We start from the raw sequence: 14,182 nt of genomic DNA, 5'->3' as shown, positions 1-14,182 counted from the left end.
TTTATCGAAGAAAAACTGTAAAATATAGCGTATTTTCTCTTTGCTAGTGTCCAGCTTCGACGCGCGCTCAAACAAAACTGAGTCAACTAATCACAAAACTGTCAGAAAAGTTTTTTTAGTACGAAATCTCATCTTCCTAACGCCATCTAGTGGAACACGATCGGACTTATACAACGCGAGATACAGATAACTAAAGCCATCTATTGGAAAAATAATGGATTTCTTTTTACTACACCTAATATATATGTATGTATGTACATATGTTGTACAAATAAGATATAATTTCAAACGATTCTCATATAACTATAGTAAATAATATTTTATACATACATAACATGTTTTATGAAAGAGTTAAATGACAGGGTATGTACAATACATATACATATAACATATACAATGAAATAATAAAGTGTATATATATATATACGAGGGCGATCCGATAAGTACTTAGCCTTACCGCCCGATGGCGCCACTATCGCAAGAGAAATTTACTATCGTGTAGTACATTCTCGTAGACGGCTGCTGTCGAAATTTCAGCCGAATCGGAATTGTAGTTTTGTTTTGACCGCGTGTGGAAGCGGGCGTGTCCGCGGATTTTAGAAAAATGGAAAAAGAGCAATCGGTCGGTGATTCGATTCTTGTTTTTGGAAGGGAAATCGCGCAGCGAAAACAAAGAGCGCTTGGATGCTGTGTACGGTGACTCTTCTCCTTCGATGGCGACCGTCAAAAATTGATTTAACGAGTTTCAACGTGGTCGCACGTCGGTTTTTGATGAGCCACGCCCAGGTGCCCCGAAAATGGCTATCACGGAGGATAACATGACAAAAATCCACGATCTCGTATTGGCAGACCGCCGATTGAAGGTGCGCAAGATAGCTGAGACAGTAGGCATCTCAAAAGACCGCGTGGGTCATATCCTGCATGAAATTTTAGGCATGAGAAAGCTGTCGGCGCGATGGGTGCCGCGTTTGCTCACTCCGGACAACAAGCGCAACCGTGAAACCACTTCAGAGCAGTGTTTGACGCTGTTTAAGCGCAATCCGAAGGAGTTTCTGCGTCGTTTCGTGACCGTCGACGAAACATGGATCCACTGGTATACACCAGAGACCAAGGAACAGTCGAAACAGTGGACTTCACTCGGCGAACGTGCTCCGAAGAAGGCGAAGACTGTTCTATCGGCCGGAACGGAAAGGTGATGGCCACCGTTTTCTGGGATTCACAAGGTGTGATCTACATCGACTACCTGGAGAAGGGCAAAACGGTCACAGAGCTGTACTATGCCGAATTATTGGGCCGATTCGACGCCGAATTGCAGAAAAAACGGCCCCATTTGGCGAAGAAAAAAGTGCTCTTCCACCATGACAACGCACCGGCTCACACCTCCGCCCTCGCCACGGTCAAATTGGTCGAATTGGGCTACGAACTGCTGCCCCATCCACCGTATTCTCCAGATTTGGCCCCGTGCGACTTCTTTTTGTTTCCAAACTTGAAAAAGTCACTCGCCGGGCAGAAATTTGAGTCGAATGAGGAGGTCATCGCCGCCACGGAGGCCTACTTTGCAGACCTCGAGAAAACGTATTTTTCAGACGGGTTAAAGAAGTTGGAGCATCGCTGGGTCAAGTGTATCGAGCTAAAAGGAGACTATGTTGAGAAATAAATCGCCACTTTTCCAAAACTTTTCGTTTTTCTTTTGTAGGCTAAGTACTTATCGGACCACCCTCGTATACACACACACACATGCATACACACACACACTCTCTCTCTCTCTCTTTTTCCTGTTCTCTCTCTCTCTCTCTCTCTCTCTCTCTCCTCTCTCTTTGTCGTGTGCAATAAATGATATCTAACGATATGAATATTATGTGTTAATAATTGCAGTAGGGCACTATCTATTTTGACATTTCTTTTTTCAGTTTCGATTCTTGTAAGTCATAAATATTGATTTATTATGGTCTCTCTCTCTCTCTTTTTCCCGTTCTCTCTCTCTCTCTCTCTCTCTCTCTCTCTCTCTCACTCTCATTCCTCTCTCACTCTTTTCTCATAATAATATACGTGTATATGTATATTATTACGAATATGTAAACATATATACCAAGGGGCACAAATGTTGGGAAAAGCTAAGCGATTCGCAAATATTGTTGTACACGTAGACGTAGACGCAGACAATACCTAAAAAATGCTTATGTACGTATGTACGTATATATATGTACATATGTATGTACGTATATACGTAAGTATTTACGTACATCTGAACGTACGTATGTACGTATGTACGTAAGTATTTACGTATGTATGAACATTTGTATGTACGTATGTATGTATGTATATACATGTGTACATATGTATGTACGTATGTACATATGTATATACCAATATAGGTATGTATGTAGTACATATGTATCTATACTGTATCTGTATATCAATATATACGTATGTGTGTACATATGTGTACGTATATCTTACACTTTCTCACTCTCTCATTCTCCCACTCCCTCACTCTCTCACTCTCTCATTCCTTCACACTCTTCCTCATTCTCTCTCCCTCTATCTCTCCCCCTCTCTCTCCTCTCTCTCTCCTCCTCTCTCTCACCCTCTCTCTCCTCTCTCTCACATTTTCTCTCTCTCATTCCTCTCTCTCTCTCTCTCTCGCTCTCACTCCTCTCTCTCAATCCTCTCTCTCACTTTCTCTTTCGCACATTTTGTCCTATATTGTATTCTATAGCATATCCCTCGCTTACACGCTCGCATTCGCTGCTGTCTGCTTGTTCAGCGCTCTCGTAGCATCCCTGGTGTCGGAAAAGCGAGATGCACATATCCCCACTCTTATGCGTCCGAAGTTTCTTACTTTCTTACTTTCTTACTGAATCGAAATTTTCCGTGATTCGGACTTTTACTTAAAATACCTCCACTTAGAGACAACGTACACAAAAATCACAAGAATATTTTGCTTCCTATTTTTTAAGACCGAATCGATTGGGACTAAAAAAATCTCGATCGGTTCATCCATTGCTGAGATATGAATATCTCACCTCGTATCAACTCGCAGTTTCGCGTATAATAGGCACTACCGTGCCTCTTGATTGCAATATATATTCCATCTTAAATAGCAAGATCATGTCAAATGATGTTTTTGTTATGTCTTATGTACATTAGAAACGTTATTTAATGTCACTTGCTACTTTAACTTAAACGTTATACATCGCATTGGAGTATAAATAATATATTTCGGGAATAATATAGGGCATCCCATTTTAAATCAGTCAGACAAAAATCTCGAAAAATAAGAAAGATATTAAGAAACGTTTCAGACAAAAAGAGTAAATAGAATAAAAACATCTAACATTATTTTTTCATTCAAGAAATAGTTAGCGAGATATCGTAAGTTAAATATTGGAAAAGTTACCAACTTTTCCTTAAATATTTAAAAAAATATTAGGCAAATAAAAAAATGTTTCAGATAAAAGTTGTTCAAATTAATTCATAGAAAAAGAAGATAATAAAAAAATGGGATTTCCATTTAAGAAAAATAATAATCAGTGAATATCGAAAGTGGCATCATCTGTAAACAAAATGATATAGTTATTCCATGTACCCCTTGAAATTATATAACTTTTGTTTAAAACTTTGTCTAAAACATTTTTTTCTAAAATGTTTAGTTTTCGAGATATAACAGTTGTAAAATTTTAAAATAAAAGCAGAAAAGTCCAAACTAAAAGATGTGAATACATCACAGAAAACTGAGTTGCTTACATCTTCAGGAGAAAAATAATTAACAAATATAACATTTCAACGATAACATTTCAAATCTAATATTAGATTAACTAATATAAAATTAACTCTTATGAAAGGAACATTCAAATATTGAGTGTTTACACTCAATTATTCGAATTTACTCTCAAATATATATTCAAATTTGAGTGTTTTTTTCCGTGAGAATTCTATAACTTTACAGTATTATAATAATATTATTGTGATATATCACTACGACAATATTACTATGATATATTATCACAATATTACTGTAGTATATCACCATAATATTACTGTGATATATTTCGGCGAACATTTTAATATTACTGTGATATCACTGTAATAATGTAGTAATATTTCTACTATATTACGTTGTAATATTGCAATGGAGAAGTAATATTATTGTGATATTGCTGTAATATTATGTGGGTTGTCATTGTAGTCGTCAGTTCATCGTCGCTAGTTTTTCAGTGGCGGCGGCGCGCGCACTTCGAGTCGCGCGTTTAGTTCGCGCCGCTTGAGGGTTAGTAGCTGCTGCGCGGCCGCGTGCTTCGTTAACACTTTGTTAGTCTTCTCTGTTGCATAGTCAATAATCGACCGGTACCTGGTGAATATTTTCCGGCGACAATTAGTGATAGGTAAAAGGGGAGAGAAAAACCGGAGCGAGAGAAAATAAAGACGCGTACCGCCGCCTAAATTTCGCAGGGCGGGGGGGGGGGACGGGGAGAGTCGGAATCAAGAAAACAAATTTGACACGATAACATCGGCGTGCGCGTTCGAGTGTATGTGTCGACCGTCGCGCAGTTTTACGCTGTCTATCCACACCGGCCTCTTCGGCGATCACAGGTCATTTTCGCGACGACGGCGGTACATAAAATCTCGAGACGTCATAGATTACGAGAGTGGAGAGATTCAAGCCGTACTTGTCATAATTGCCGTTAGATTTTCCTCGTCGTTTGTCTTTCCTCCCCGAGTGAGGTGAAATACCTCTCGGCGGGAAAATGCAAACCAGTAGAACTGCGGCGATACGAGCGAATCGATCGGTTATGGTCGAGCGATTTAACGCGATGATTGATACCGTTTGCAATCGGTCGCGAATGTGAAGCCGCTAATTCGCTCGGCTGTTCAAGTTTCTTTACTTACGTATTCCATACACCGTGACCTCGCGATACTTTACTGAGACTATCCCTTTTCTCGGAGATAATGGCCGGGAGCAGTGGTAGTTCTTTTTGCCCGTCAAGTTGCCCGTCAACTCGAACGACATGTCGCGTCGGACGTTGCAACTCGACGGACGCGTCGAAGCTCTCGCCGTATCCGATATTCTAGCCGAAGCTAGCGTGGTCTTGGCACTTTTTCTTTTTCTTTTTAGAACTTGCACCGGCTCACACGATTTCCGAGTCGAGAAGAAAATTCATCCGTCTCCGTCTTTCGTTCGGCATAGCGCACATCGTCACGCTCACATGAGATCCATTAACGTCGCGAGACGCATCGAGACTTTCCGGTGAAAATTCTCGTAATTTTAACCTCAATGGTTTGAACGTCCGCCATCGATTATCGCAATGCGAAAGAAAGCACTCTGTCGAGACGCGAGACATTTCCTGTTTTCCCGTTGCAATAAACAACGAGCCTGACCAGACTGAATCTCTTCCTCTCGCCGCCAAGTAGGAAGGCAAGGAGAAAAAAGATTTAAATTCACCGGGAGTGTCGCGACAGATGAACGACAACGCGCGAATTAGCCGAACAATCGCAAACGGAACGAATGCATCTCGAGAGTGCCCGACGCGTGTTCGACTTGGTGAAAATTCACCGTCGTTGGAGGTGTTCCGCTCTGAATTCTCAAATATTCCTCGCGATACCAGTGCGATCGCGAAGGTGACATCCTCGCGCGAATTAACAGACAAAAGGTGTGCGGCAAAAGTACGGACACGATTACGGCACGAAACTGACGTGAAGCCGCGCTCGGCTCGATGGCTGCGAACGAACATTCGTCACGACGATCGCCACGGAAGCACAGGCTGTCGCCACTGAACCGATCGCACTTATATAATCGTTTAACACCGATTGATAAGAAAGACACGCCCTGCATCACGATCGTTGCCACACATCCAGAACTTTATCGCCGGTCGTCCGCTCTGTCCGCACCGAGGAAACGGACTCTGTAGCTTTCGTCGATAGACTTGTAGCGGAACGTGGGGCCACCTAGCTGTCCACCAGACGTTGTTCTTGATGAGTATATGTTCTTGTGCACTATATAGTTGAAATTACTCGAATGGACGCCGTCGTACAATTACCGCGCGAAACACACGCGAGACTCAAGTGGTGATCCGCGCGCGAAGACGTCACTCGTACAAAACCAATAAGGAAGCTCTCTTCGATTTGAACCTGCCTCCATCCCCACTCGCAAACCAAGGTAAGATCAGGTCTGTACCGACGTAGGACTGTCAGTCCTATTCTGCGCATGTAATTAATTTCCTCGAGATTAGTTTCCTTTCGCAAAGTGAAATATATCGCGTAACTCGGGCACTTACGGCCAACGCGTTAGTGTTGTTTGTTTAATGAGCGAAGTGTCCGATGCGGTTTTTCGGGTGTGCTGAGTTTTACATAACGATTGCATTTTCGTTAATTGTGATTGATGATCATTGATTGTTTGGTTATTGGTTGACCGTCGGTCCTCTATCTTGAGATTGTAACGGTTACGTGCTCGAGACAGTTTCCGTCTCAGTTTTGGATGGTTGCCCAGCCGGTGATGCGTATTGGCATTTGGTCACATATAAGGATTTGCAAGTCATTCGTCGGATCGATGATTTCAATGTTATAGTTTCTCTCGTCTAGCACGAAGATCCTTTTTTATTCTGGTCCAGCGCAAACGGGAAAGTGAATTTAGATGTTGAATTGTGGAACTGAAAGTTCCACTCAGCGCATCTTACTACATTGCGCACCGTCGTGTCCTTTGAGGTACTCATTCTGTATCTTCGTCGAAGGACTCTCGTAGCGAATGATGAAATTAAGAGAAATTGAGAGAAATGTATGTCACGAAAGCGATATAAATTCATAAGTTTTTTGAAACTCGATATTTTATCGAGAGGTTTCCTTTTGAATTTCTTTCACTTTTTGTCATGTTCCTTTATTCCACATATAAATCGTCCTTTTCGACGAAATTAGAATCAAACGATATTTATCCCGGAACATAATTTGGTCACATATAAGGACTTATATAAGGACATATAAGGACAAAAGTCATTCGTTGGGTCGGTGATGATTTTATTGGCTTGTTGGCAATTTTTCTCTAATCATTCTTCTAAATCACTCATAAACAATTAAGCGAGTCGAGAGCAGAAAAAACAGAATGAAATTCGTACCGTTACAATCTAATCTCATTTCGACAATTTTGGAATTCGCGTAATGAATTTCTGCTCGCGAGTTTCTACGCTCTGATTAATTACCGCATTCGTTAGAAATATGCTTGACGGATGCCGCTTTATCCATCTCGGAGAAATATTATTCCAACAGGATTTCCATGCATACTTGGGATATTGATTAGAATTACTAAATATTTATTGCTAGATATAACTTTGCACTATTTTTAGAGATTGACTTCCTCGATAGCTGAGCAACGTCAAAGCGATCATTCGGTTGATTTCGCAGCATTTCTATCGCAATATTCTGCGATAGACGTGGAAAATCTGTCTTCGTTTGCAATAATAAAAATTTCAGTAATTTCTCCATTATTTGTATCTGAATAATTTAAGGTATAGTTGCGTAACGTTCGCGGGAAATTAATACGGCATAATGCGCTATGCGCATAAGCGCGTTTTAATCACTTGCAAGAGAGAATGTGTGAAAGAACGAACAGCACGAAGAGCACAAGGAATATTTATTCTCCGGTAAATACACATGTCGAAGCTTCCTGTCATTAATTTTTTTAGTGGGAACTCCGTGAGATAGTGAATGAAATTCCACTCGCCGGGATCAGTTGAGGGATCAGCGCAGACTTTCGAGGAGGCCATACTTTATATCTGCTTTAATACCACGAGAGCGCAATAAGCCGTTCCTATTATAAATGTTTTCTCCGCTCCGAAGGAACTGTATCCTGGAACGGCCGATTCTCCAAACCGCGACGGGAAGATTCGGTGTCGATAGCGCACGGCTTATAACCAAATCAGCAATCGTAATAGAATAACCGTAACGGGGTAATCGCAATCCTCGCTAAGATTGAGCACGCTTCAATTCCCGAACATGCCCGTATCTTTATTAACGTAGTCAACTGTAGCCGCGTAATTCGTTTTATCATTCGTTCGATTAGCGTAAAATCACGCCTAACAATGAGGTCAAACATGTTCGTTGATTATATAAATAGCACAAAAAAAGCAGGATCTCTTAAATGGACTTTCGTTGTTTCCGAGGTGTCGTTATTGTCACTTCATGTAAATTTAGCGAGCCGGAAATCGCGATACATCCCGCGAATATAAATTGCTTCACGCGTTTGTTTAATCGATCTCTATCAGTCTCCGCGCGATTTGATCGCTTGGATTAAAGACTTGCACATTTTTGCACGTTAGCAACATGGCAAAATCAGTTTCAGCCGGGCAAAAACGACGACCTTTGAGTGTATTAGGTTGCACTAGTAACGTGCATTTAGTAGAAACTAGACAGTTAATTCTCAATCTGAAATAACATCGCAATATAGACGTAGGTCAGATTTGTAACGACACGTTTACCGCTCTCAATGCGCACAATTCGTAGTTTCTCTCGTCTAACACGAAGATTCTTTTTTATTCTGGTCCAGCGGTAAAATGCTGCAAATGGGGCAGTAGCTAAATGTTTGTCACACGCAAACGGGAAAGTGAATTTAGATGTTGAATTATGGAACTGTTGAAAGTGCATCTCGCCACATTGCGCGCCGTCGTGTGGTTTGAAGTACTCATTCTATACCTTCGTCGAGGGACTCTCGTAGCGAATGATGAAATTAAGAGAAATTAATAGGAATGCATGTCGCGAAAGCGATATAAATTCATAAGTTTCTTGAAACTCAATATTTTGTCGAGAGATTTCGATTTCCTGTTGAATTTCTCTCACTTCTTGTCATGTCCTTTATTCCACATATAAACGTTCTTTTCGACGAAATTATAATCAAACGATATTTATCCCGGAATATAATTTGGTCACATATAAAGGCTTGCAAAAGTCATTCGTCGGGTCGGTGATGATTTTATTGGCTTGTTGGCAATTTTTCTCTAATCATTCTTCTAAATCACTCATAAATAATTAAGCGAGTCGAGAGCAGAAAAAAACAGAATGAAATTCGTTCCAATCTAATCTCATTTCGACAATTTTGGAATTCACGTAATTAATTTCTGTTCGCGAGTTTCTACGTTCTGATTAATTATCGCGTTCGTTAGAAATACGTTTGACGGACGCCGCTTTATCCATCTCGGAGAAATGCTATTCCAGCAGGATTTTCATGCATAGTTGGAATATTGATTTGAATTGCTAAGTATTTATTATTTGATATAATTTTGCACTCTTTTTAGAGATTGACTTTCTTCATGGCTAAGCAACATCAAAGCGATCATTCGATTGATACCGCAGCATGTCTACCGCAATATTCTGCGATAAACGTGCGATCCCCGTTTCACGCTATAATGAAGTTCCCTAAACTTTATTTTCTCTTTACTTTCCCGTTATTTCTCTTTCTTTCTTTAACCATTTGAAGCATAGTGAGATCCCACAATCCCACCTTCTTTTTCTTCATTTTTAACTATTTAAGCTATCTTTTTGACATTTTCGTCCGAATTTTTGTCACTTCTAAGATATGTTAGGTATTGATATACGTGCTAAAAGTGTAAAATGTCAATATTTATTAAACTTGAACTTCCTGTAAATAAACAAATTGCATAAAATTATATATTTTTCAGTAAAAATTCTTTTAACGGTGATCTATAAAAACAGTCGTAACGAAACTTGTTCATTTTACGTTTTTGAGGTCGCCGATTACGAATCCGGGGTCAGAATTACAATTCAAACTGGAGGATCCAATATGGTAGACAAAAATGTTCAAAATCCTTCTGTTTTCACAGAAATAGGTACATGGGAGTTTTTTGGGTCGCTGATTACGAATTTGTTATTATTGGGTGAGTGCAAAAGTTCGTGCGGAGTTTGTGAGTAAAAGTCACACAGTGATTAGGCAAACAAAAATCTTTATTCAATCAATGATATATTCTCCATCGTTTTCTATAATCTTTTCCCAACGTTCTGGCAGCATACGGATGCCTCGATCATAAAAACTGCGCGGTTTAGATTCGAAGAACGAAGAGACGCCGTTTTTTAAGGCCTCCAAAGAGTCAAAGTTTTTTCCATTTAAATAATTTTGCAATGACCGGAACAAGTGATAGTCAGATAGTGCGATATCAGGAGAATACGGTGGATGCGTTAAGACATCCCATTTCAGGCTCTTCAGTTTGCGCAGCATCTTTTTCGAAACGTGTGGTCTGGCGTTCTCGTGATGAAAGACGACTCCCTTGCGATTTGACAAAATCGGACGTTTCTCTTTTATTTCTCGATTCAGATTGGTTAATTGGCGACAGTACTTGTCCGAATCAATCGTTTCGCCAGCGGGGAGAAGCTCGAAATAGATTATGCCCTTGCAATCCCACCAAACAGAGAGCATCACCTTCATCGGGTGCAAACTGGCCTTTGGCATTGCGTCACCATGCTCACCTGATTGTTTCCATGTCCGTTTGCGCTGAACATTGTTGTAGAAGACCCATTTCTCATCACCCGTCACTAGTCGATCCAAAAACGACTTGTTATTGAGCCGCCCGAGTAAAGAAACGGCTGCAGAAATTCGCTTGATTTTGTTCTTCTCGGTCAGCAAATGGGGCACCCATATATCGAGCTTCAAATCGAATCCCATCTTTTTTAAACGCCGAAAAGCGGTTGATCGGTCAACGTTTAGTGAGTAGTAGCAACTTCTTCTGTTGAAATTCGCGGATTATTGAGCACTAAAGTACGCAAAACATCGTCATCAATGTCAGAAGGTCGTCCAGAGCGTGGCTCGTCTTCAAGGTTAAATTCTCCGCGCCGAAATTTAGCAAACCATTTTTCCACAGTTCGTTTAGCTGGTGCTTCATCCTGATAAACATCCTGAATGTTTTTTACGGCTGCGGCAACGTTTATTCCCTTCCGAAACTCGTAAAGCATAACATGCCGTAAATGCACCTTATCGATACTCATTTTTAAAGTGATATTTCTCGAAGCAGTTTGTATGAAAACAAATGATTTTTTTTTTAATAACAGCTGAAGACGTCACCTTTCCAACGTTATATAATATGTAGATGGAAGTATTAATGACAACACTTTACGACGCTTATAACTCCATCTATTGAAACTCCGCACGAACTTTTGCACTCACCCAATAGATTTCCCAAATTCAAAATGGCGGATCCAATATGGTAGACAAAAATGTTCAAAATCCTTCTATTTCCACAGAAATAGGTACATGGGAGTTTTTTGGGTCGCTGATTACGAATTTGTTATTAGATTTCCCAAATTCAAAATGGCGGATCCAATATGATGGACAAAAATATTCAAAATCCTTCGATTTCGATAGAAATAGGTACATGGAGGTTTTTTGGATCGCTGATTACGAATTTGTTATTAGATTTCCAAAATTGAAAATGGCGGATCCAATATGATGGACAAAAATATTCAAAATCCTTCGATTTCGATAGAAATAGGTACATGGAGGTTTTTTGGGTCGCTGATTACGAATTTGTTATTAGATTTCCAAAATTGAAAATGGCGGATCCAATATGATGGACAAAAATATTCAAAATCCTTCGATTTCGATAGAAATAGGTACATGGAGGTTTCTTGGGTAGCTGATCACGAATTTATTATCAGATTTCCATAATATCATATCAAAGTTAGCCATTTGAAGTCGTCATATTAAATTCCCCATTTTCAATTTTAAAATTTTGACTAAAATTTTGAGATTCGTAATCAGCGACCCAGGAAACCCTTATATATAATCATTTTACATAATCAGTAATATATAATCAGTTTCTTTTATTATTGCATAGAAAAATTCGTGTGTCAAGGGGTTAACACTCGATTTCTCCATTCGACTGTTAAATGTTCTTCAATTTCATCTTAAACGCAGGTAATTTCATGGAAAAACGCTGACGAAGGCTATATAATTTACTATTTTAAGGAGTTAGACTACCTTGGACGGGTCAAAATCATTATCATTTCCGGGAATTTTTTCTGAGGACATAACAAAAGCAATACAAAAATGAAAATAAGGTATTTATTGAGCGACTTTTTAAGAAAAAAAAGTATTTTTTGTAAATATTTTAAACAAAGTGGCGGCGTTGATTTAGAAATACTTTTTTTGTGGAAATGGTACATTTGAAAAAAAATGTCATATTTTGACCTAAAAATTTCGTACAAAAGTGTTAATTGTAAAAAAAGTTTTTAATATTTCGCAAAATCCATATATACTTCTTCACTTTCTAGTATTTAGATAGTAAAAATTTTTTCGTTTTTGTTTTACGTCCAATGCTATAGCCGTGAAACTGAACATCACTGAGAGCGTCGATCAAAAAAGTCTAACGCCTTAGCTCAAGTTAGCTTGTTAAAAGAAAATCCCAGAATGCGAGGGCTAAACACGAGTTCCTTCTGCTAGCAGCTGCGCGTCGTACGCACTATTGTCTATATGAGAAAGTGAGTCGGACTCTGCGAGCGGATGTGGCGGCATTCTCGTCTAATTTACGATGCAGTTAGCCGCTTGAGGAACAACGCCGCGTCTTAACTCGATAAATTCGTCCAGCGGTGGATGACCATCGTTGTGAGTTATCAGGCTAGTTAATAATACGCCGTGCTATTTCGCGCAAATATTACACTGAGAGAAAAGTATGTGATATTTGGAACTACTGATATTACGAACTACGTATAATGATATAGTAACTAAATTATAGTCCAAAATATCATACTTATAGTAAGTATTACCATAATATCGGTAATAATTACGATATAGGCATAATATAACCGACCATATAATATTTTTACTAAGAATTATAGTAATTTAAACTAAAATTATTGTATGGATATAAATATAAAATGGTAGGTAAAGTAACTCTTTTATATAGTCAATATTACCTGAATATTTGCTAAATGATAACAGATGTAACTATATGAATATTAAATCTCACTATATTTGTGAATGGAAAATTACCATATATGTGGTAAAAGTAACTAAACAATTATTTAAGACAATCATTGACTATATATTTGTGTTTATTCTACTATATTTTGCAGGTTTTCACGAACTATAAAAATATGGTTGACGCCAAAATGAACTATAAAATATAGTGAAATTATAGTTAATTCAACTATATTTTTCTATCAATGTACAATTATATTTGCGATTCGCTCGCAGAAGCGAACGATCGCACCGTGCGATATTCTTTTTCTCCTGCTTTTTCCTTCCCTTCCAAGCTGTTATTAACGCATATGGTTATCTTCAATATACCGACAAACGTGTCAACGTCAAAACGGATTGTAGTTTCGTATTAATGTAATTGGAATAGTCCTGACGTGGTGCGACTCGACGCCGAGATAATGTGTAAATAATTGCGACGAGCTGTCCTCCGCTGTTTCTATGACGTGTTTTTCGCCACGACGATTAATGTACGTCAACTCCGAGGATTTATCATCGTCATCCGAATGGAACACATCGTGCAGCGCTACAGCGGGCGCAGAAACCAGAGCTCGGGCTAATTAGATAATATCGACATTTTCAGCACGTTCACGGACGAATAGTTTATTTTTCTCGCCGCGCTTCCGTCATGATTTTACGCTTACTTAATTGCGCTTAATTATGGAAATGAAGAGATAAAAATTAACGCTCCTGATCACGTGTCAGACACACCTACGAGATACGAATGAATAATTTACTGCGGCGATTCGGCCTCAATTTTCGCGAAAGAAATTCTCGGTAATTTATCCGGGATAAATCGACTCGATCTCCTTCACCAGGGAGGAGAGGGAGATGTTAATTTTTTATTCCATTCCCCTCGCTCCCTTCGCCTACAGTTATACATCTACGATCTGTTATTTGTCGATACGTTCGCATTTCACAACAGCCTACAATTTCACCGAATTGCCGCCTATTATCGTCACTCTACGCCTATAAACGGTAAAATATCTCGAAGTTTCAAAATGATCCCGCGCAAATCATACCGTCTTCGTAAAATTCATCTTTCATATTTTACAATCGACGTTTTCATACCATGCTTATGTGCACCTGTGTACAGCCGTTTATATTCGCGACGATGAGTGACCGACCATGTTTATCTCTTGGGATGAATGACGTATGCGAGCGAGTAACACGAGTTTCTCCTGACTGCTCTCGGGACGCGTACTGGGCGTATCC

General features: G+C 39.4%; 1 protein-coding gene and 1 long non-coding RNA gene across 7 annotated transcripts in view; one reads left to right on the top strand and one right to left on the bottom strand.

Annotated features, from left to right (window-relative positions):
- The window catches only part of LOC112588189 (uncharacterized), a 50,918-nt gene that overhangs the window by 9,821 nt on the left and 26,915 nt on the right, over positions 1-14,182 (bottom strand). For 4 of the 5 annotated variants that reach the window (XR_003112640.1, XR_003112642.1, XR_003112643.1 and 1 more), the window contains exon 1: positions 4,891-5,118. The exons of the other annotated variant lie outside the window; for it this stretch is intronic. This is a non-coding gene — a long non-coding RNA (uncharacterized LOC112588189). Of the gene's footprint in view, positions 1-4,890; positions 5,119-14,182 lie in introns of those variants that run through there. 5 annotated transcript variants of the gene reach the window in all.
- The window catches only part of LOC109504127 (calcitonin receptor-like), a 149,611-nt gene continuing 141,431 nt past the window's right edge, over positions 6,003-14,182 (top strand). For both annotated transcript variants that reach the window (XM_025297122.1, XM_025297119.1), the window contains exon 1: positions 6,003-6,157. The gene's annotated coding sequence lies outside the window, so the exon portion shown is untranslated. The remainder of the gene's footprint in view (positions 6,158-14,182) is intronic.

Source organism: Harpegnathos saltator, unplaced genomic scaffold (assembly GCF_003227715.2).
Source record: "Harpegnathos saltator strain DR-91 unplaced genomic scaffold, Hsal_v8.6 scaffold17, whole genome shotgun sequence".
Taxonomy (NCBI): Eukaryota; Metazoa; Arthropoda; class Insecta; order Hymenoptera; family Formicidae; genus Harpegnathos; species Harpegnathos saltator.
This window is presented reverse-complemented; position numbering and strand designations above follow the sequence as displayed.